Source organism: Labrus mixtus, chromosome 22 (assembly GCF_963584025.1).
Source record: "Labrus mixtus chromosome 22, fLabMix1.1, whole genome shotgun sequence".
Classification (NCBI taxonomy): Eukaryota; Metazoa; Chordata; class Actinopteri; order Labriformes; family Labridae; genus Labrus; species Labrus mixtus.
The window spans coordinates 19,910,488-19,931,790 of NC_083633.1; the positions used below are offsets into that span (position 1 = coordinate 19,910,488).

A 21,303-nucleotide genomic window follows, 5' to 3' on the forward strand; every position below is an offset into this window, starting at 1 on the left:
TCTAGAAAAAAGGGAACAATGTCAGTAAGAGCAAACGATCAGCTTTGAGTCTGATTGGACACACAGGTGCTGACAGGAAGTGACCAGAGGCAAAGCACAACATTGAGGGCAGTTCTTGAGAGCTCTAATCAGTATAGAAACCATCTTATAAGTCGTCGTTATCAAACAAAAACCATCGTCATTACCATCATCATCAATAATATGGAGACCATCATCATTAAGTTAGTAGGTATTCATGAAAGAGCTGGGTCTTTAGCTGTTTCTTAAAGGTGCAGAGGGACTCTGCAGATCACATGGAGCCCACTACGCTCTGCCTTTCATTGGCAGAGCGTAGTGGGCGGGAGGGAGTGTAGACCTGGATCAGAGAGTTAAAGTAAGGAGGAGACGTTTTTGTCGCTGTTTTGTAAGCGAGCAGCAGAGTTTTAAATTTGATGCGAGCAGTAACTGGGAGCCAGTGTAAGGAGATGAACAGCGGAGTGACATGTGCTCTTTTAGGAAGGTTGAAGACCAGCGTGCTGCTGCATTTTGTATCATCTGCAGGGGTTTGATAGTGCATGTAGGAAGACCTGCCAGTAGAGAGTTGCAATAGTCCATTTCCTCAGCGTCTCCTTCTCTAAACACTGATCCAGATCCTCTCTTGGATCCGGTGTGGTCTTGAGAGTTCCTCCTAGACGTTTGCCGTAAATTTGAGTCTACATTTGGAGAGCATCCAGTGGCATTTAATAGATTTTTAGGAGTGTAATGGTAGCAGTGTATTAAAAACCTCTTTGTGTTGAGTTGGTTGGAAAATTGGACCCAGACCTGGCAGAACTTGTATCGTAATATCTAAACCCATGAACACCAATAAAACCAGTTCAATCAGCGTGAACTTTGATGTTTTCCAACCTGCGGTGGATCGCTCTGCCAGATGTGTGATCTGACTCATAGACGATCGCTGGTGTAGGTGGTTGATTAGTTCGGTCTAGATTTCACGCACCACTAAAGTGTGATTAGGCTGAGTCATTGAAAAAGTTGGAGGCTCAATTAGCCTTTCCCGACTCGCTGTGTGCGCATGCAGAGCCGCCGTGTGGGAGTGTTTTCTCCTCTCAAGTCGACTCCTTTTTTTCTGCTGGCCGCTTCCCCTGCACAATTAACCTTCCTTCAAATGGGAATTTTCTTTTGTACCTCCATAACTTCAATGGAGTTAATTTACATGTTTTAACTCTAATTGACCGCTCGGGCTGATGAAACACTCACAGAACGCCACGGGAGGATTTCTTTTGAAAAAACGCCCGCAGTGAAGCTTTTCAGCGTTCAAACTGCTGACCTTCGTGTCGTCAGCCATGAGCGTGAAATTTTTTTTTTTTAATCATTATTAACAAAACATTTTTTGTACAGTTTGGTAACCTTTGTGAAATTACTTGAGCTGCCCTAATAAAAAGGATTTTGATTAGATTTGAATAACCTTGAGATCAACGTCGAATCAAAAAGCCCACAGATTCATAACAAATGTCACTTTTGTGTTTTGTGTAGGAGGGCTAAGAGAAAGAGGAGAGAGAGAGAGGGCGGTTCATGTCATCAGAGGTCAACCGGCCTGAAATCTGAAAAGGTAAGGAATCAGAACAGACGTCATCGACTCAAACAGCTTCACCTTTTTTAAATTCTTCTCTCAGCATGTTTTCTTTTTTAAATCTCCTCAGAGAGCTCATCTGTGTTTGATCGCCCTGATGATTCTGTTTTTTTAGAGGCTGATATCGTGACCCAGGAGTTCAGTCTTTATAATTACTTAGAGCTCCAGCTGATGTGTTTATGTGCCGGGAGAGAGAGAGAGAGAGAGAGAGACATTTGACAGTTTGAAGGAATAATTCAAGTGTTTTTGGAAGTGGGATTGTTTAAGGTTCTTTTCTAAAGCTTAAAGGTCAAAGGTTATTAGAAACTACAACGGTACTTGAGTATGTTCTTCTTTTACGACACCACCTCAGATGATCCTTACTGCAGTTTACATATCAGAGTATAGAGAATGACATCATCTGCATACAGTGTGAACGTCACCTCCACTGTTAGAGAGCGTATCAGAGTATAGAGAATGACATCATCTGCATACAGTGTGAACGTCACCTCCACTGTTAAAGAGCGTATCAGAGTATAGAGAATGACATCATCTGCATACAGTGTAAACGTCACCTCCACTGTTAGAGAGCGTATCAGAGTATAGAGAATGACATAAAATATACACAAGGGGAGGAGCCGGCAGTCCCGTCCAGTCGCCTCTAACGGGCTCCTCTTGAGTTAGACTTCTTGAGTAATTTTCCAGTGTTGCTACTGAACAAACTGACCTAAGCTTGATTATTGTTGCAGATTTCATCACTTTTAGTCCCAAGTTTCTCGTTGTCTCGATGTCTGACTCGACTCAACGAGCCGGAGATCTAAAAGAGAAACTCTCTAAGAAAAACAAAGATGTCTCAGTTGTTTTTAAGCATAAAGAAAAAGTGTTCTGTAAGGAGAATTAAAACCTCCTGGGCCGGTGAGCGTGCTGTTTTATTGATAAATTCCTGAACTCAGACAAAGACCCTGTGTTTTTCTTTCTGAAGGCTGCATCATATAAAATTCTCTTAAAAGAAGTTCATTAAACTGAAGCTGCTGAGTCGACACAGCGCTGTTAGCTAATTATTTCACCCAAGAACAAACAAAAACACATAATATCTGGAGTGTGTGTGTGTGTGTGTGTGTGGAGGCTAATGGAGAACATACAGGAAGCTGAGTCTGATAATAACACTGACACAGGAAGTAGTTCAGCTGTCATAGTTCAGCTGTCATGATAAAGGAAGGTGCTGATGTTTATCACAAACACTCTTGCAGGCGGCCTGTTTTTATCTGACTGTTTATTTTAAGTGGACCGGGCTGCGACCTGTTTGAACTAGAAACCCTCCACAGAGTGTGTTAGAGTTGAGTTGGAGGAGCTCCTGATGCTACTCACTATTGCTAACAGAAACTTCCCATTAAAGACGTAACTTTGGCTTTGTATCCGATGTTTCTATGGAAGGATTTTGGCCTGGCGGTTAAGATGCGCCCCATATGCAAAGACATAGTCCTTGAATTTGGTGGTCCGGGTTCTAGTCCGACTTGCGGCTCCTTCCCCAAAAGTCATCCATGGTTCTCCTTAAAACAAACAAACTTCAATAACCGATAAATCTTGTTATAACCAAGCGGCAACCTCTGGTCTTGAAAAATGACGCCAATGCTCAAATGCCAACTCCTGCAGTACCTCGAGTGTCCACTAGAGGCTGGCTGCAGAAGCACACAAAGTCACATACACACCCATTCAAAAAAGCTGTTTTTACAGCATAAATAAACATGTTTACAGCCTGGTTCAAAAAACCAAATAGGTCTGATTAGTTCTTGTCATCACTGGCACACACTGTATACTGTATTTTTTTTTAACCGCTCCGTTTTGATTTTATGAATGATACGTGTTAACCATAGCTAGGCGCGTAGCTGACATGATTGACAGGTGGGCGCGGTGTAACGGTTCATCAAGAGGCTTAAAACCCGCCTCAGCTCCAGCTCTCAGCCTGTCGTTAGGTTGACTGAAAGTTAGACTGAGACAGGATTTCCAACATGGCGGCTGCTGCTGATGAGCCTCCGGATCCTCCTGCAGGAACAGATGGCTGACGTCACTCAGGCTTCATCCATTAATATTTACAGTCTGTGGTTTAAAACACCCATGAGGCCTGACATTATGAAGTATTAGGAGGGTTAGGTCCATTTTAATGGATGTCTGAATGAAAGGCCTTCACATACAGAAGGTCGAAGATTATTTACCTTTGCAGACATTTCTATTGTTTGTGTCTTCATATCTAATTTATTTATTTAGCTGAGGAGCTAGCTTTGAAATAATAAGGACACTGTAAAACAATATAAACCACACACACACACACACACACACACACACACACACACACACACACACACATTCTCCCAGCTTCCTCTGGGACGTGTACAGGAAAGGTCTGGTTTGTTTTGCAGGAGAGGAAGTTTAGGGTGTTTGCATCTTTATTTCTGTGTGGGTGTTTGTGTGCGTCTCAGAGGGGGAGCTGCAGCTGTGACGGCTGGCTCAAAAAATGTGAACTCGCACATTTACAAATAATACTCACACACACACACACACAGATGAAAACCCCTGGAGAAGACAGGGCCTGTCAGTATTACTGTCAACAGATGTAAGACTTCCTCTCCTGCCCCAGAAAAGTCTCTCTTTTTTAACGGCTCAAATGCAGATTGAGCATCTCGGCTTTAAGTTGTCACTGAACACTGAACACTGTTGCAGATGGATTATTTGGTCCAGCAGGCGCAGAACTCAAAGTGAAGTGTTGCATGGAGTGCTCATGGTTCAGGAGTCTCTGCGAGTCTTCTTCTACACATTTTGTTATGATATGAGCAGAATAAACGTGATTATCGTTTTTTCTTTTTTTTTATAAAGAAGGCACTGGATTGTTAAAGTTTAAGAACTGGGTTAAATCCCGACTGTGCACATCCTTATGAACGTCTTTGTCAAGGACATCAGGAGACATTTAATACAAAACGATGAGTCAATCATGTGATGAATCGACATCGACAGGGTTTTATTGCAGTTTGATGCAGATTCTGTACTTAGTTTTCAGACCTGCCCCTCCTCGTTAGACTTTAATATATGCTGCATATATCCTGAATACTGCACTGTATTTTATATATAATTCAATAATTCATTGAATATTCTGTGAGGAGATCTGGATTCAGAGGCAGCGCTTTGCTGGAGGTGACAGACTGATGGAGGCTAATGCAAGAAAAAAAAATACATCAAGAGTCGGACACAAAGGCAGACAGATAAATGGATGCAGATGTGTAAGGTAAAGAACGACCTATACACACTCACAGACAGGCTAATGAATTGAATATATCAGATTCCTACAATGAAATGATGATGATTATGTTGGCCTTTGCGAGTCGCTCGTGGAAACTTTGCCTCGTCTGTAAATGTGCTGATGCACTTCCTCTGCTGGGGGAAAAAAAAAAGAAGTGATCTCTGTCTCTTATCTCGCCTCCTTTTATTATATCCCAACATTCAGATGGGTACAGCATGAGATGAGAGAATCAGTTTGTATTGAACACGGTTGAATGCAGTGCTGATGAAAGCTCGTGCTGATAATAGCTTTTTCATTATGTCCTTAGCCGGGCTTGGCATTTCATTTTCTATCAGAGAGAAGTTCACATTTTCAGACTGCTGCTGCGGCTGTGATGGTGGTGATGGTGGTGTGTGGTGGAGGGTGCCTCGTCTTTTCTCTGGAGTTCGATTTGTGTGTTTGGAATATTATCTTCTATATTGCATTTTTGCTCGATTAAGCTCCGTGGAGAAGCCGGGCTGTGGGGTGTGAGGGATTGTGGGATTGTGTGTTTACCCCCATAAATAGATGTCTGGGATTAAGAAAAAAAAAAAACACAAGACGCGTTGAATCGATAGCACAGTGAGCATAAAAAATAATTTTCTAACTCTTCTATCTCTTCCAGGTAAACTTCAAAACTGTGCAAGAATGTGTTCCCACTTTGCATTGTGGAAAAGTTGACCAATTCTCTTTTTCTGGGAAACACTTCATATCTGAAGCTGGATCTTCAATGTTGGCATTAAAATCTCCCTGAAATAAATCAGTCCGTTTTTGTCATGTTGATTTGAAGCCCGGCCTTACACTGGATGGAAAAATCCATTCTTATAGACCGGGCAATGGAGGATGAGATTTGGCACCAAGTCAGTCATCCCCGAGGAGACATTTTTCTATTTTTGTAAATTTTGATCATGCTCGATTTTAATGTCTTCCCCCCGTGACTTTGGAAGGTATTCTTGGAATCTCATAAAAATCTGATATGTTGGGTTAGAAATGGAAAAAACCAAAGAAAGGTTGGAAAATTCTCTGAAGTCACACCAGGAGAGATATTTTCCAACTTTGTCTGACACAATGAAAAACTGCAGCAGTAAATCAGGAGAGAATGTTTTGATTCTGAAGTCATATGAGTGAGGAATGGGCAGCCGTGGAAAAGTCATAGTTCACCATGAAGGCCGCACGGTCGCTGCACAGTTCTCACACCCTTCAGTTGCGTCAGATTGAAGTTGAGAAATTCTGTTGACTTTGTAAACACTCCGTACTTTCTGATCTTTGGAGAAGCCTGTTGGGGAGAGGGGGGGGGGGGGGGGGGGGTTGTGATAAGACTGATGTGGGTGTGAACGAGTTCATTACCATCCAGCTTATTTCCCTGAAGCCCTCTTCCCTGAGGAATGCCACTCGTGTTGAGCAGAACCAGATGCGTTCTCCCCCACCTATCGAGGCATCCAGCCCTGCTCTGCTGCAGCTCTGTTTGAAGAAGACTGACTGAGAATATTGGGAATCTATTTAGGAAAAATATATTCTGGAAAAGTAGCGAGATAAGTAGAGAACTGTAACCCATCAGTTGGATAACGTTGGTGCAGCAGTGACCAATTTTTAACCCTTATTATGTTGAAATCTATCACCCAGCCACAATTATGTTTACTTGTTTCCAATTGTATTGAATCAATCTGATGTGTAAAAGTCTGAACCACATCCTGTGGTAAACAAGTGATGGATTAGTCCAAGTGGTTTAGAGACTGGTTAATCAAAGGTGCTAGGGCGCCGCCCAATCACTCCCTACAAGGACAACAACAGACTTTCAATGAATTAGATTGTTTTTTAAATTAGTTTTTAATATCGGCTATAAGTACAATTTTAAAAAGTATAATGTGTAATAAAAAATGTAGAGTCTAAGGTTTCTGAGGTGTGATGTTTGCGGTCTTGAGCGCTAGAATCAGGTGCTCTTGACCTCCATTGAGTCTCATTATTAGTTGATACAGGAGATACTGTAAAATCAGGAAAAATGCAATCATGAACACATTACACACCACCACCAATAGGAGGCACAGCAGAGGGATACTTTCCATGAACTCAGACGTAAAGAGCGAGTCATGCAGCGTCACTGGATAGCTTTATGGTAAAAAAAAAAAAAATACGGGTTCCTTTGGCGCTAAACTTGGAAAAACAAAGGCAGGAAATGGAATAAATACATATTTTATTTGGTTAGTGGTTAAAGTCTCAGTGGACAGCAGGTCCATGGAGTGTGGTTGTGTTTGGCACCATGCAGTTATTAATATGTGGAATTAAGTGAATATGAAGCAGGTGGGTGTTCAGTCATCTTCTCCAGGGAAATAAAGCAGCATCTCCGCCACACTTGTTGCAGGATAATGCGATTGTATAAATCTTTAGAAATGAGTTTTCATTTAAGGACGAAGGGGAGAGGAAGTTTGTGAGATACTAAAGAAGGGAAGAGCTGGAACGTGAGATCCAGACTTTACAGTTTCCTCATTTATTGGTTTTCAGTTGGTGTATTTCAGATTAGTCAGCCCCTCTGCCTTTTTCTCATTTCCTCCTCTTAACCTTTCTTCAAACTTATCTCTGTAGACAAAGAAACTCTTGCACCAACATGGATCCATTTAGTTTCCACTTCACTTTGGAGTCAGACTTAAACAAACTCCTGCAGCTCCGCTCAGCTCACAGACTCTTAATGTATTTTTCTTACCTCCTTTCCTTCTTTCTTTACCTTTCCGTCCACGCTCTCATTTCTCATTTCATCGCCCCTTAATTTCCTCAAACGTCGGGGTCGATTTGTTTTCTTAATTCAAGACAAATTACTACCACGTACTGAAAGCACATTAAAGTCATTCTTATCCAAACTTTTTTAATTGCATACCTAGCTTACAGAGAGTTCTGGATTCTGACTGTAAACAAGTCTGTGATTATGAAGAAGGAAAAAGAGAAGAAGGAGATATACTTTATTAATCCCATAAGGGAAATAAAAATTGTATTACTATGTTGTTGAGAAATGCTTCACACACACAGGCTGAAATACACAAACATGCACAAACAGGATCCTGAACTTCCTGTTAGGTCGGTTTGAATATCTCTGTGTGTTTAATATGTGTCTTTATTCAAGGAAATATCACCAAGAAACATGAAACCAATGGCATGGAGCGAGAAAGCCAGAGCCGACCCAAGCCGTTCCAGAGAAGGGGGTGTGGTCAGACACAGCTCATTTACATATTTAAAGGTACAGACACAGAAACAGTCTGTTCTGAGCAGGGCTGAAATAGAGGGGTTTATAGACATGATCAAATACAGGATCAGAGTGGATTTAGAACAAGAAACTTCACACACATGTTTTGAGGAGCTCTGAGACTTATTTACACTGGTTGAAAACGAGACTAATATGTGACCTTTAAACTAAATACATCTCCTTCCACTGTTTTTCAAATGTACACAAAAAGCTTCTCAAAACCTTAAATAGCTAATTTAAAATCAAACTGTTGTATCATACATTTGTAGTTAACGTTTAATTAATTTAAAGTAGCTTTGAATGAGGACCAGAATTTGTGTCCCTGTTTCACAATCCTCAGTCGTGACACTCCTGAACCCTGAAAGTACAGTTCAGAGGATTTTACCCTGCATGCCTTTGGCCTCATAAACAAACTGATTAACTGTGCGTTTTTGTGTGTGTGTGTGTGTGTGAGTGTGTCGTCTGATCTGGTGACACTAAGCAGGAGCGGTTCAGCCTGCTTTGCCTCAGCAGATGATGCAGCACGAGGACACGGAGAGATGGAGGGATGAAAAAACAGAGAGAGGTGGTGTGTTATGTTTGGGAAATGGGTCAAGAGGAAGTTGAGGGTGTGTGTTTTAATTGTGTGTGTGTGTGTTGTGTTGCACAGCTGAGGCCGTGTTGCCGGACAGTGTGGGAATTTGCTCCTTGCACATGTGTGTGTGTCAGAATGTGTGTGTGCTTTAACGGTGCATAACTTAAATCCACGGGGAAGTGAAGGCAGCATCGCCTCCGTTTCCTGTCCTAATTGCTTAAAATCCAACACAAATAAGCCTCCACACGTCCGCACAATCGTTTACACACTTTACACATTTCAGATTTAAAAGGACTTATGCAGACAGTTTGAGCATTTGCATTATTTTAACATTCATTATCTTTTCCACGTTTCCCGGCTTTATTATGTTCTTCTTCTTGTCTCTTCTTTATCGCGGAGTTGGTGGGTGATAATAACAAACTTAAAACAGGATTGTGCTTAAATGTAAGACAGAAACCCTCATTAACTTTGGACTTTTTCTTATCCTTAAAGATCTAACAGCCTTTTACGCAGCGCAAAATCAACACAGTGACTGAAAATCAACTTCTTGGGTCATGTTCAAAAACCTTCATTTGCATAAGATGGACATAAAAAAACATAAAAGAACTAAAACTTAAATTAGCTGCATCAGTTATAAATCACCCAAGGATGAAATCAAGAATCACTTTTCAGCATTTCTGACTTTCACAGTAAAAAAAGGTCAAAGTCTTTGAAGACTTTCAGCTCACAGGCAAATTATGGTAATAAAGTAGTAAACACATTTAGTTACAACTTGTTTTGAACACGTTATAGTGGAAAGATAAAACCTCTTTTGTTCATCTTCACCAGTTTCTACAATACCAGGAACTGAAACCGAGTTCAGCCGTTCCTAACGTGCTTATTTACACCTGTGCCTTTCCTGCTGGGACATGTCTACGCCTGCTGACCTGAAGATAAAGCTGTTAGGGTTTCAACACCTGTGTAGCTAAAACGTCAGGATTCCCTCATGTTGTTTGTGGTTAAGTGTGTAATAGAAGGTATGTGTGTGAAATCAACAACCAATGTGTTTATGCAGGGTGTTTGTGGAGTCGTCTAACAGGAGCTAACTGCGTCAAATGTATTCATGTTTTCATGAATACATTCAGTGAAATCTTCTGTTTGAATCTTTAATAGCAGCCTTGGAGAAGAACCTGCAAACACCACCTCAAATGATCTTTACTGCACTTTACATATCAGAGTATAGAGAATGACATCATCTGCATACAGTGTAAATGTCACCTATACTGTTAAAGAGCAGGCCTCCGCTGCACTCTGATTTTCTGTTCTTTCAAATTACTCATGTTAAAAGAGACAACATAGACCCCTAGAGAGGAACATATTAAGACTATAACCAACACAATATATTACACATTTTTGCTGTATTTGGATTTCTTTTAACAACAACGTTAGGGGTTAGTTGCCCTTTTAGGGTCCACCACTGATACAGTCATACATCCGGTGTGGTGAGACCAATTTTAAAGCTTTCAATGTTTCTTTATTGCTTATATGCTGCACTTAACTTTCTCTCTACATAGTTGTGAATAGTATTATGTATAATAGTCAGTATTTAAAAGCACATAAATGAAGCATTGTGCATGAACTTAGGCTGTATGTCTTTTTAAGAGAACGAGTGTTTGTGCTCTTTGTCTTTGTTTGGTGACCCTGTCCCATGGCACATGACACATGACTTACTGTGTGTGTGTGTGTGTGTGTGTGTGTGTGTGTGTGTGTGTGTGTGTGTGTGTGTGTGTGTGTGTGTGTGTGTGTGTGTGTGTGTGTGTGTGTGTGTGTGTGTGTGTGTGTGTGTGTGTGTGTGTGTGTGTGTGTGTGTGTGTGTGTGTGTGTGTGTGTGTGTGTGTGTGTGTGTGTGTGTGTGTGTGTGTGTGTGTGTGTGTGTGTGTTTCTTGGTGTAGAGGTCAGACAGCGAGCAGAGGGCGTGCCAGCCTTCAATCTGGACCTGCTGTGTGTGTGTCCGTCCTCCGTCTGCCTCGTTTTTTTTTTTTTTTAAACTTCAGCCGTCGTATCTAACCCGGTCCCCTCCGCCTCTCTGTGCCTTTTACTGATTCAGAGCGCGTTGTCGAAAACGCATTGAAGAGAAGTGGAGTGAAAATGAAAGAGGTCAGCGGAGGGTGAGCTGAGAGAAGAATTCACAATAACCTCCTGAAAATTTAATAAAATGCATGAAAATGTTTCCGATATTTTCAGATCTTTGAGTCCTCAGACGAGGAAAAGAACGACCTCCAAAGTCAAAGTCACTCAGTGGATGTCGGAGTCTTTATTTTCGTCTTTCAGAAAAAGAGTCATTTTGATTTAACCAACAATTTTATGAACAATACGTAAAGGTCAGATGCAGGAGAACTTAAAATGGTATTGAAGACATCCAAGGCAATCATTTAAAATATCTGAAAAGGAAGAGAAATATTTTGTACCATTTTTGCCGTTATTGAATCGGCTGAAGAGAGAGAGAGAGGAAATGTTGGGAGGAGAGAATCATGGGGGATGACTTGCAGCAAAGGTCCAAGGTTGGATTTGAACCCACGGTTGCCGCAACGAGGACAATATCCTCTGAACATGAAGCCTGCGACATGTGACCACTAGGCTGTCCGGCGCCCCCTAAAATGACTTTTTAAAGTTTTGTAAAAGTGTATGAAAAGCATAAATCATCCACAACCAGACTGTAAAAAATAAGAATAAACATCATTACAGAAGAATCTCGGAAAGACTTTTCTTTGAAATAACTTCAGTGGATCTGATTTGAATTGAACCGTCGTCGTATTTAAAACAGTTTTAAGCTCCAGATGGAAACAAAGAGAGTTGGATTTGTTTCTGTTTTTCAGCCGAGTGCATCTTCTTTCTTCCTCTCAAAGTAAAATCCCTTCCTTTGGGTAATTGAGACAGCACTTCCTTTATTCTGCATGTCATCTTCACTCTGTGTTTTTGTGGTGGGTGGGTGGGTGGGGGGGATTTAAACATACATATATCTCTGTTGTACTTAGCATAATGAGATAAGTGTGGCGTTAAGCGCGGTGGTCCCACATGATGAATATTTATCGTCTTTACGCTTTTTCCAGCTACTTCCTGATGATGGAAGGAAACGTCGTGTGTCGACTGATGCTCCGCCATCTGGATGTTTTAGATGTTGGATGTTAGGTGCTGGGACATATGGACACACAGAAAGACACACACACACACACACACACACAGAAACACACACAGAAACACACACACACACACACACACGGTAGTCGGCTCTGCTACCAACAAGCATATGGTTCTTTGAGATAGAGTGGAGACAGACTGGGCCATTCTGTTGGAGAGCACCGAGGGCCTCAACATTGTTAGAAGTGCTGCCAAGCTAACTTCACACCACACACACACACACACACACACACACACACACACACACACACACACACACACACACACACACTAACACACACCGCCTCACTAGCTGCTCTGCTACTCGTTCCAAAGAGAAGTTAAAGCAGACGTTGGTTTGTGTTTCTGCAGACGAGCCGAGCGTCTGAGTCGAGCTGTGCAGTAAACACACACACACACACACACACACACACACACACACACACACACACACACACACACCTGTGAATCGTGTGACTGGATAACGCTGATTCAGCAACATTTCCACCCTCAGCCGGTCTGCGTTCATTACACACTCGGCGCTCTGTGTCTGTCTGCTTGTCTCATTATGAAGATTACTCCCCCAAATTGATTTCTCCTTTATCTCCCCAGTTTAAAAAAAAAAAAAAAAAACTCTTTATTTTCCTCGCCAGTGAGCGTTAATGTTATCGTTATGAGAGGAGAAGAAAAAATGAAGCTCCCGTATTTTTGCATTATCACAAAATGAAAGTGTCTTTAGTTGAATTCATGCCCTGATGAAGGAACAGCTCCACTCCTTTGGGGTTATTATTCCAAGGCAGTATAATATGCTTTTACTGTCTGCTTGATAAAAGCAGATTTCTGGCACTTTTTCTGAATTAATTACTTTTAATTAACGGCGCCCGTCACTGCGCTTCACACACGCTCCGCTGCAGCAGGCGTGTATCACCTTCAAAGCATCAGAGGGATGAGGTCGTTACTCTTTTGATCCCGGACTGGGAGAGTGTTACAGCAGCAAAGAAAAGCACCAGGGGAATAAATATACAATAAATAAATCCTGACATGAGAAGACGGACATAAACACAATCAGAAAGTTCACTCAGCTGTAAAAAAAATAAAAACTATAAAGCTAAAACTTGTGACTGCAGAGACCCTGTCCTCTGACTCTGGAAAAAAAAATGCGGAAGTGCAAAAAATCCTGCAGTTCCTCGAGTGTCCACTAGAGGCTGGCTGCAGAAGCACAGGAAGTCACATACACACCCATTCTAAAAAAGCCGTTTTTACAGCATAAATAAACATGTTTACAGCCTGGTTCAAAAAACAAAAAAAGGTCTGATTAGTTATTGTCATCTTGGGCACACACTGTAAGGGGTCAATAAATAACGTACTGTACCTTTAAGAAACCGTTAAATTTGATTGGCATCTTAAGAAGCTTCAGTCATATTTATTTTCCTTCATGAAGTGTCGTCGTGGTTTCTTTTTACAGGTTTGTTAAAGTGCGAGTAGAGTCCCACCCAGTGACCACCAACAGAACATTTAAAGCAGATCACACTTGTAAAGAGTTTATTGTGTTGTTGGAGACAGTTTAATGTTTTTTTAAGAGCGCAAACAATTTTCAACAGAGGAAGATTAGAACGACAGACGGAGCAGGATTTGTCCAGCTCCTGTTTGAGGGGTTTTTGGAGCAGAAGTTTTAAAAGTCTTAAAGTCGGCTGAAACACGACGCAGACCCTCTCCTGGGGGGAATCAGGGACAAATATGTCACCTGGTTTTGACCTGTAACTCGAGTGCAGCTCCTCAGGGTGGGTCATTGATTCCCCCTTTTTTTTTTGAGTTTCAGGAACAACCAGTTTATGTTTTTGAGATATCAGGTGACCCCCCCCCCCCTCCCCCGCTTTGACAAGATGAACAAAATGATTTCTCCAGTTTGACTCGTTTATTTGTTTCTTTCAGGAGGTCGAGGAGGTTGATGTCATCACAGATCAGCAGGCCTGAACTCTGAGCAGGTAAGAAAAAACGCCGACTTCTTTATCTTCAAGTCTTTCACCAGAAAAGTCTCTTTCTGTCTCAGAAATTTGGGACAGCGCGTCTTTTTCTAATTCTTATTTTCCTCGTCTGTTGTCACACTACTTTCACCCTTTTCCCTCCTGATGTTTTCACACAGCGTTGTAAGTTCCCATGATGGGCTGATTATAATGGCGTGTGTGTGTGTGTGTGTGTGTGTGTGTGTGTGTGTCGGTTCAGGGGTTAATTGGAGGCTTGGGGCCATTCTTAAGTAATGAATTCTTACTGAGGCTCTGCCCCCCCTCCCACCTCACCCCCAATACAAACACACTTCTCACATATCAGCCAATTACTGACACCCTACACACTCTCTCTCTCTCTCTCTCGCTCTCGCTCTCTCTCTCTCTCTCTCTTTTATTACGCTGCTTTTCTCCCCTGATGTCGCCGAGGCAGCTGACAGAACTAAAGCTCACCTGAGTATCTGAAAGTGCTTTTAAAATGTTGAAACGAGTGAAGAAGACGCTCGCAGGTCGACAGAAAGACACAAACAACTGAAAATAAATAATCGCCAAAAACCTCTCCATTAAAGGAGAAGAAGACAGACCTGAGAGAACGGGTGGTCATGTAAACACCACATCCTGAAGATGACTCATATTAATATCTTCATTTCCCTCTTTCATTCTGACCCCTCTCTTTATGAAGCACGTTTCCTTTTTCTTGTTCCGACTGAAACAAACTTCAGTGTCCAACGCAGCAAACACAAAGCTGGGTGTGGTGGGTGTTTGGGTTTGTTGGGTTGGTGGCCACACCCTGCTGGGATGATGATGTAGCTCTGTACACAACGCCACCAAACATCTCTGTGAGCGTTCAGGGCGTGGGAAAAAACAACGTGCCATCCCTGCATGTTCATGGGCTCAGACGTGGGCTGACCCCCCCCCCCCCTCCCTCCCTCTATGACTCCACCTGATGGAGAGATTCTTCTTCCTGAAGATTTGACGGTTTGTGTCCTCTTCATACCTAATTAATTAAAAAAAAAACATAAAAGCTCGACAATGAGACGCTCTGAATTTCTGCAGGACCGTTTCATGACGGGTCATTTTCACATGCACAGACTTTTATTTATCTGCAGAGGGTTTTATCCCCCCCCCCTCCCTTGGATTTGAGTGTTGTTGTTTTTTTGTTTAAAGGCTTTATACATCCAGCAGATGTCGCTCTTGAGCACCAGCATGAAACCAAAACAACTCGCGCTGCATTGTTGTGTTAGCATGCTAATGCTAGCGATCTTTATTCTGCTCGTATCTTCACACTGCATGTAAATTTACCTGAAATGAGCGTGATCTAGAAACACAGTTAAGCAGTGAGTACAGTATGTTATTCTTCTTTTCTCTAGTCCTTCAATTAAACAACTTTTATACACGAGGGGAGGAGTCAGCCGGCCGTCCGGGCGATGTAAACAAAGTGAAGATAGGACTCTGAAAACTCTGAAAACATCACAGACAGTGGGACTCGGGTGTTACACCCATTGTAGACAGTCATGACTCACAGAGTTATTTTCAGAGGAGATACTTGATTTATACATTTAAGTGTGAAAAATCACATAGAAAGACTTTAAAAACATAGTTATGCAAACAAAATGTAAAGAAAATATATACAAAAAATATAAATAATGAAAAAAGAAAGGTCAGATAGAATAAACAGAAGAAAGGGGGATTTGAGTGTTTTTAAAGCGTCGACTTCTCTTTCCTGGAAGAAGTCATTTAGAAGTGCTCTAATGACCTTTTTTTTTATGACCTTTTCTTTTTAATGCACCTTTAATGTGCAAAGACATTAAACCCCTCACGGAGGCTTGAAGACGAGTTCTGTCACCCTGAAATGGATCTCTTTGTCTTCAGCTTTCACATTTTTCGGTTTGTGAAGACGTCGACTACATCATCAAGAAGACACAAACATGTTACCTAACACGGTGACGGGTTGAAAAGTTGAATGTGTCAGTCGGTGAAATCACTTTTTTATGCATTTTTCAGTCCAGATCTCTGTGTGCGCCCTCCCTGGTCCTCGAGAAACTGGACCGAGCTGAATCCTGGGAGTGTGACGGGTGGATTTGAATGCTCGTCTGATGTGAATGGCTGCTTTCTATGATCTGCTTCTGTCCGCTCTCAGTCTGCCAACTCACATTAAAGCGTACCACTGGTGTGTGTGTGTGTGTGTGTGTGTGTGTGTGTGTGTGTGTGTGTGTGTGTGTGTGTGTGTGTGTGTGTGTGTGTGTGTGTGTGTGTGTGTGTGTGTGTGTGTGTGTGTGTGTGTGTGTGTGTGTGTGTGTGTGTGTGTGTGTGTGTGTGTGTGTGTGTGTGTGTGTGTGTGTGTGTGTGTGTGTGTGTGTGTGTGTGTGTGTGTGTTCCCCCGTCTGTCTCCCATCCATCACTGCTCCTTCTATGCCTCCGTGTTCTCAAGATCTCATTCCCAAACGTTGTGTTATACACGGATGCTTTTTTGTTTTTTTTAATACTTCTTGTTCCCGTAAACTGCTCGATTTTCTCGCCCTTCCACGGGAGCTTGTACGTTGTCACTCCTTCAAATCTTATAAAAAGCAAACACAGAAGTCGGGTCCGTGTGAGTGAGTTTAAAGATATTACTCTCCCGGGGTCAGATCTCTCATCCCTCTCATCATATTTGCGGTGAAGATAACTCGCTTTGATTCTCTCTCTCTCTCTCTTTTTTTTTTCTGCTTGGCTTCGTCTGTGAAGTGGCGATTTTCATGACCTTCCTCCAGAACAAATAGTGCACACCGCAGTCATATGAGCTCAAATAATACGCTCCCTCGTCCGCAGTCGTCCCGCTAACCTCAACTGTAATTACAACTTCTGGGCTAGAAAATCTGAAATCTTATCCTGAAGCGTAAACCCAAAAGAAATCTTAATATAACCCTGCAGCGCTGCAGAGGCGAGGACTGGATTCAGGGCTCGGTGCTCGATTGGGACTTGCTCTGGAACTTCTTCTTGGAGAGACTTGTAGAAAAATAGCATGATTTTGAAAGTAGCGTTCCCTCAGTGCTCCGTCTGCACCCCCTCACTTGCATGCACAAGCGCCATCCCTCCAGAAGCCACGCCCCCTCAGCTCATCGCTTTGAGTGTGGGCTTGTGCATGCAAGAGGTAGAGAACGAGCAGGGAGGCGTCTGATTGGTTCATCAGATTGGTACCTCGTGGCAGACATTGGTGGAAGTTTTTACAGACTTACAAACTGATACAGATGATGGATTCTCTTTGTTCTTTTTTCAGAGAACCTGAGTTATTAATTTCTGTCAGGACCTAAAGACAACTTACACCGAAAATCTTAAAAAGTGGATCTGGAGGAAAATTACCAACCCTGACTTTAAACTCTAAAAAAATAAGAAATAAAAACACCAGACTGTTACTCTGATGTCAAACAGATTGTTTTTATTTACCTGACCTCATGAGTATTTCATCACTTCATTAAAAAAAACAAAAAGGCCGTGTGTAGACGTCGAGAAAGCAACAGTGTTTGTTGTTCAAATATCGAACCCGGGGCTCAGAAGGCGAGCGCTCAGCAGATTCAGGAAAAAGTCGATAGTGACCCTCTGAACGCCACATCGTTCAAACGGCTCACAATCGTCCATATCAGCAGCTTTCATACACTTCACAAGCTCTGTTCATCTTCCTCTTCACTTCATCACTTCATCATTCACCTCCACACGCCTGCTGTGTGTGTGTGTGTGTGTGTGTGTGTGTGTGTGTGTGTGTGTGTGTGTGTGTGTGTGTGTGTGTGTGTGTGTGTGTGTGTGTGTGTGTGTGTGTGTGTGTGTGTGTGTGTGTGTGTGTGTGTGTGTGTGTGTGTGTGTGTGTGTGTGTGTGTGTGTGTGTGTGTGTGTGTGTGTGTGTGTGTGTGTGTGTGTGTGTGTGTGTGTGTGTGTGTGTGTGTGTGTGTGTGTGTGTGTGTGTGTGTGTGTGTGTGTGTGTGTGTGTGTGTGTGTGTGTGTGTGTGTGTGTGTGTGGCAGACCGTTGTGTTTGGATTCAGTCCCAGAATTATATCAACGTGTAACATGTGAGGTGCATGTTTTGGACTGGACTCCATTTTTGTCTTTGCACACACACACACACACACACACACACACACAGCAACATAACAGATGGCAAACATCTCCTCAGACGTGCCAGCCGCTCAGTGTGTGTCCATCTTTGTCATTATATACGACTGTCATCAGCTCATTAATCCACAGCCGTAACGACGCGCCGACGGAGGAAACGAGAAAAGTCAATTTCATTTTATGTACAGAGCCCGAAATCATAAATTATAATCGGAGTCGGTTGGCTCGGAGTTTTAAATCTATGAGGCACAAAACACTCTCCGTTATTAGGCCCTAAAGTTGGAAGAGAAAACACTCCCAGCACAAACTTTCTGAGCAGTGATGCAACTTTACGAGCTCACATACCTCCTGATCCTGATCCTGATCCAGATCCAGATCCAGATCCTTTTATCCAAAGCGACGTACATCAGAGAGTAAGAACAACACAAGCAAGGATCTAGAAAAAAGGGAACAATGTCAGTAAGAGCAAACGATCAGCTTTGAGTCTGATTGGACACACAGGTGCTGACAGGAAGTGACCAGAGGCAAAGCACAACATTGAGGGCAGTTCTTGAGAGCTCTAATCAGTATAGAAACCATCTTATAAGTCGTCGTTATCAAACAAAAACCATCGTCATTACCATCATCATCATCAATAATATGGAGACCATCATCATTAAGTTAGTAGGTATTCATGAAAGAGCTGGGTCTCTCTTTTCTTAAAGGTGCAGAGGGACTCTTCATTCCACCACCGGGGGGCGACAGAGGAGAAGAGTCTAGTCAGTGTCTTAGGACCCTGTTGTGACGGTTGGATCAGACGCCTTTCATTGGCAGAGCGTACCGGGGGGGGGGGGGGTGTAGACCTGGATGAGAGAGTTAAAGTAAGGAGGAGACGTTTTGTAAGCGAGCAGCAGTTTGTGTGTTGAGCAACTTTAGATTTTCTTAACTTTGTAAAAAAAAAGCCTCGTGGATAAATCCTTTTGATCGTCCTTTCACTGATACCTGAGATAAGGATTTGAGTCAGGATCAGACCGATATCTGAATCCAGGACTGGATTGGTGCGTCCCTAATAACAAGCAGGGAGATCTCAGGAAGACCCACAGAAGAGGAATCTGACTCCCAAAAGACACAAAAATAATCCTGCTCTTTTTTAATCCTGCTTTTTAAAAATGTGGATCCAGAAGGGCATTACCAAAACCAGAGACAAACAAACCGGCTCTCAAACCATGGAGACCTGGACGCGGACAGGCCAAAGATGGAGAGAGAGAGAGCAAAGGAAGGAAGGAAGGAAATGAGGAATGAAAGGAGGGAGAAAGGAGTCATGGACACCAGAATGAGGATAAGAGGAATGTCGGGGGGGAACTTTGCAGGAGAGAAAAAAAAAAGCTGATGGAAAGAAAAACTTGTAGACTAATCGAAAGCCAAAAAAGGATGAAAGCAGCAGAAAAGAAGAAAAGAAGGAGAGAGCGAGAGAGAGTGAGGGTTTGAAGGCAAAGTTGACGACTCGGAGCAAACTTTTTATCAGCTGCCAACTGGTTCTTTGCTGTGTTTATGTGTGTGTGGTGCGATTGAATAGGTTCAGGATCATTGCCAGTGTTTCAGTGTTTCAGTGTGTGTTTGTAGGGCGTGGGTGAGTGGATGCTCGTGTGTGGTTGTTTTTTTTGGTACTTTCTTTTTCTCTTAAAGCCAGCAGAGTGTGGCTTCTGTCTCTTCATCGTGCTGGAACGCTTTGTGTCCGCTCTTTATGCCGCTCCGAGCTGCTCCAAGCTGCTCTGGGATCACACCAAAGAAGAAGAAAAGCTGCTCTTTGTTTGGCCTCCATTTTTCCTGCTAAACGCTGATTGCTGATTTTTTATTTTTTTTTGCCTTGCAGAGAATTCATTTCTTGAATCTGCTCTCAGACTTTCTCCACGTTCCCCGTCTTGTCGTGCATTTTGTTTGTTTCTGCAGATATTCCGGATGTGCAATCTTCTTCTCGTCCTTCCTCAGAGAAACATCTGGCTCAAGTTTTTGTCAGTCCTCTTGAGTCAAACTGTTCTCCGCTGTCAGAAAACATCTCTCCATGCATCTCATTTTCGTCGAGCCTCTGGGGTTTTAGATGCATGATTTAGCGTCCTGTTTTGAATGCTTGTACTCTGACTTCAAAACAAATCTGTGTGTGTCTGAAAGAGAGAAAACATGGAGTCGTTTTCTGTCTGTTATAAACCTTTTATTGATTCTAGGAATCTATATTACGAAAATAGACACTCACACATTATCACTCACACATTTCAAACCTTTTGTCAAATAAATATTTTAAATCAAAAGTTCTGGTATTGCAGAGAAACCGTTTCTCAGCAACATCAGCTTCAACGACTTTCATGACGTCGGTGAAGTCCTTCTGATGATGACATTTTAAAAGTCTACTTTCTTCACCTGTTGTGGCTGCAACTTGTAGTTTCTCCATAGAATGTCCTTAAAGGACCAATGAGTAGAGAGCTGCCCCCCCCCCCCCCCCCCCCCCCCCTGAAGCTTCAGTGTTTAGCCAGCTCTGCATCGGTCTGTAATTGAACTTTATCAATGCTTTTTTGTCTTCTCTTCTTCTTCTTCTTTCTCGATTTGTTTGTCTGTAAAGTGCCAACCTGTGTTTGAGGCGTCGATTTCTTTGGATTTGGTTGAGCTTATTTTATTCCCGACTTGTGCAGCCGCTCTTTGTTGTTACGCAGCGAGAGCCGACTTTGATTCCTTTTTTTTGATCACAGAAGAGGCTGAATAAGGAATACCTGCAGCTCGTCTTTTATTATACATGAAGTTTGAAATGCTGCAGACCGGGAGAGGAGGAGGAGGAGGAGGAGGAGAAGTGAGGAGGAGGAGGAGGAGAAGAAGAAGTCAGGAGGAGGAGGAGAAGAAGAGGAGGAGGAGAAGAAGTGAGGAGGAGGAGGAGAAGAAGAAGTCAGGAGGAGGAGGAGAAGAAGAAGTGAGGAGGAGGAGAAGAAGTGAGGAGGAGGAGGAGAAGAAGAAGTCAGGAGGAGGAGGAGAAGAAGAAGTGAGGAGGAGGAGGAGGAGAAGAAGAAGTGAGGAGGAGGAGGAGGAGGAGAAGAAGTCAGGAGGAGGAGGAGAAGAAGTCAGGAGGAGGAGGAGAAGAAGAAGAGGAGGAGAAGAAGTGAGGAGGAGAAGAAGAAGTGAGGAGGAGGAGGAGGAGAAGTGAGGAGGAGGAGAAGAAGAAGAAGTGAGGAGGAGGAGGAGGAGAAGAAGAAGTGAGGAGGAGGAGGAGAAGAAGAAGAAGAAGTGAGGAGGAAGAGGAGGAAGAGGAGAAGTGAGAAGGAGGAGGAGGAGAAGAAGAAGAAGTCAGGAGGAGGAGGAGAAGAAGAGGAGAAGTGAGGAGGAGGAGAAGAAGA

General features: G+C 42.7%; 1 protein-coding gene across 1 annotated transcript in view; it reads left to right on the forward strand.

Moving 5' to 3' along the window:
• Positions 1-21,303, forward strand: part of plxnb2a.1 (plexin b2a, tandem duplicate 1) — a 146,842-nt gene that overhangs the window by 44,352 nt on the left and 81,187 nt on the right. The window contains exons 2-3 of the mRNA XM_061030311.1: positions 1,513-1,588; positions 13,793-13,845. The gene's annotated coding sequence lies outside the window, so the exon portion shown is untranslated. The remainder of the gene's footprint in view (positions 1-1,512; positions 1,589-13,792; positions 13,846-21,303) is intronic.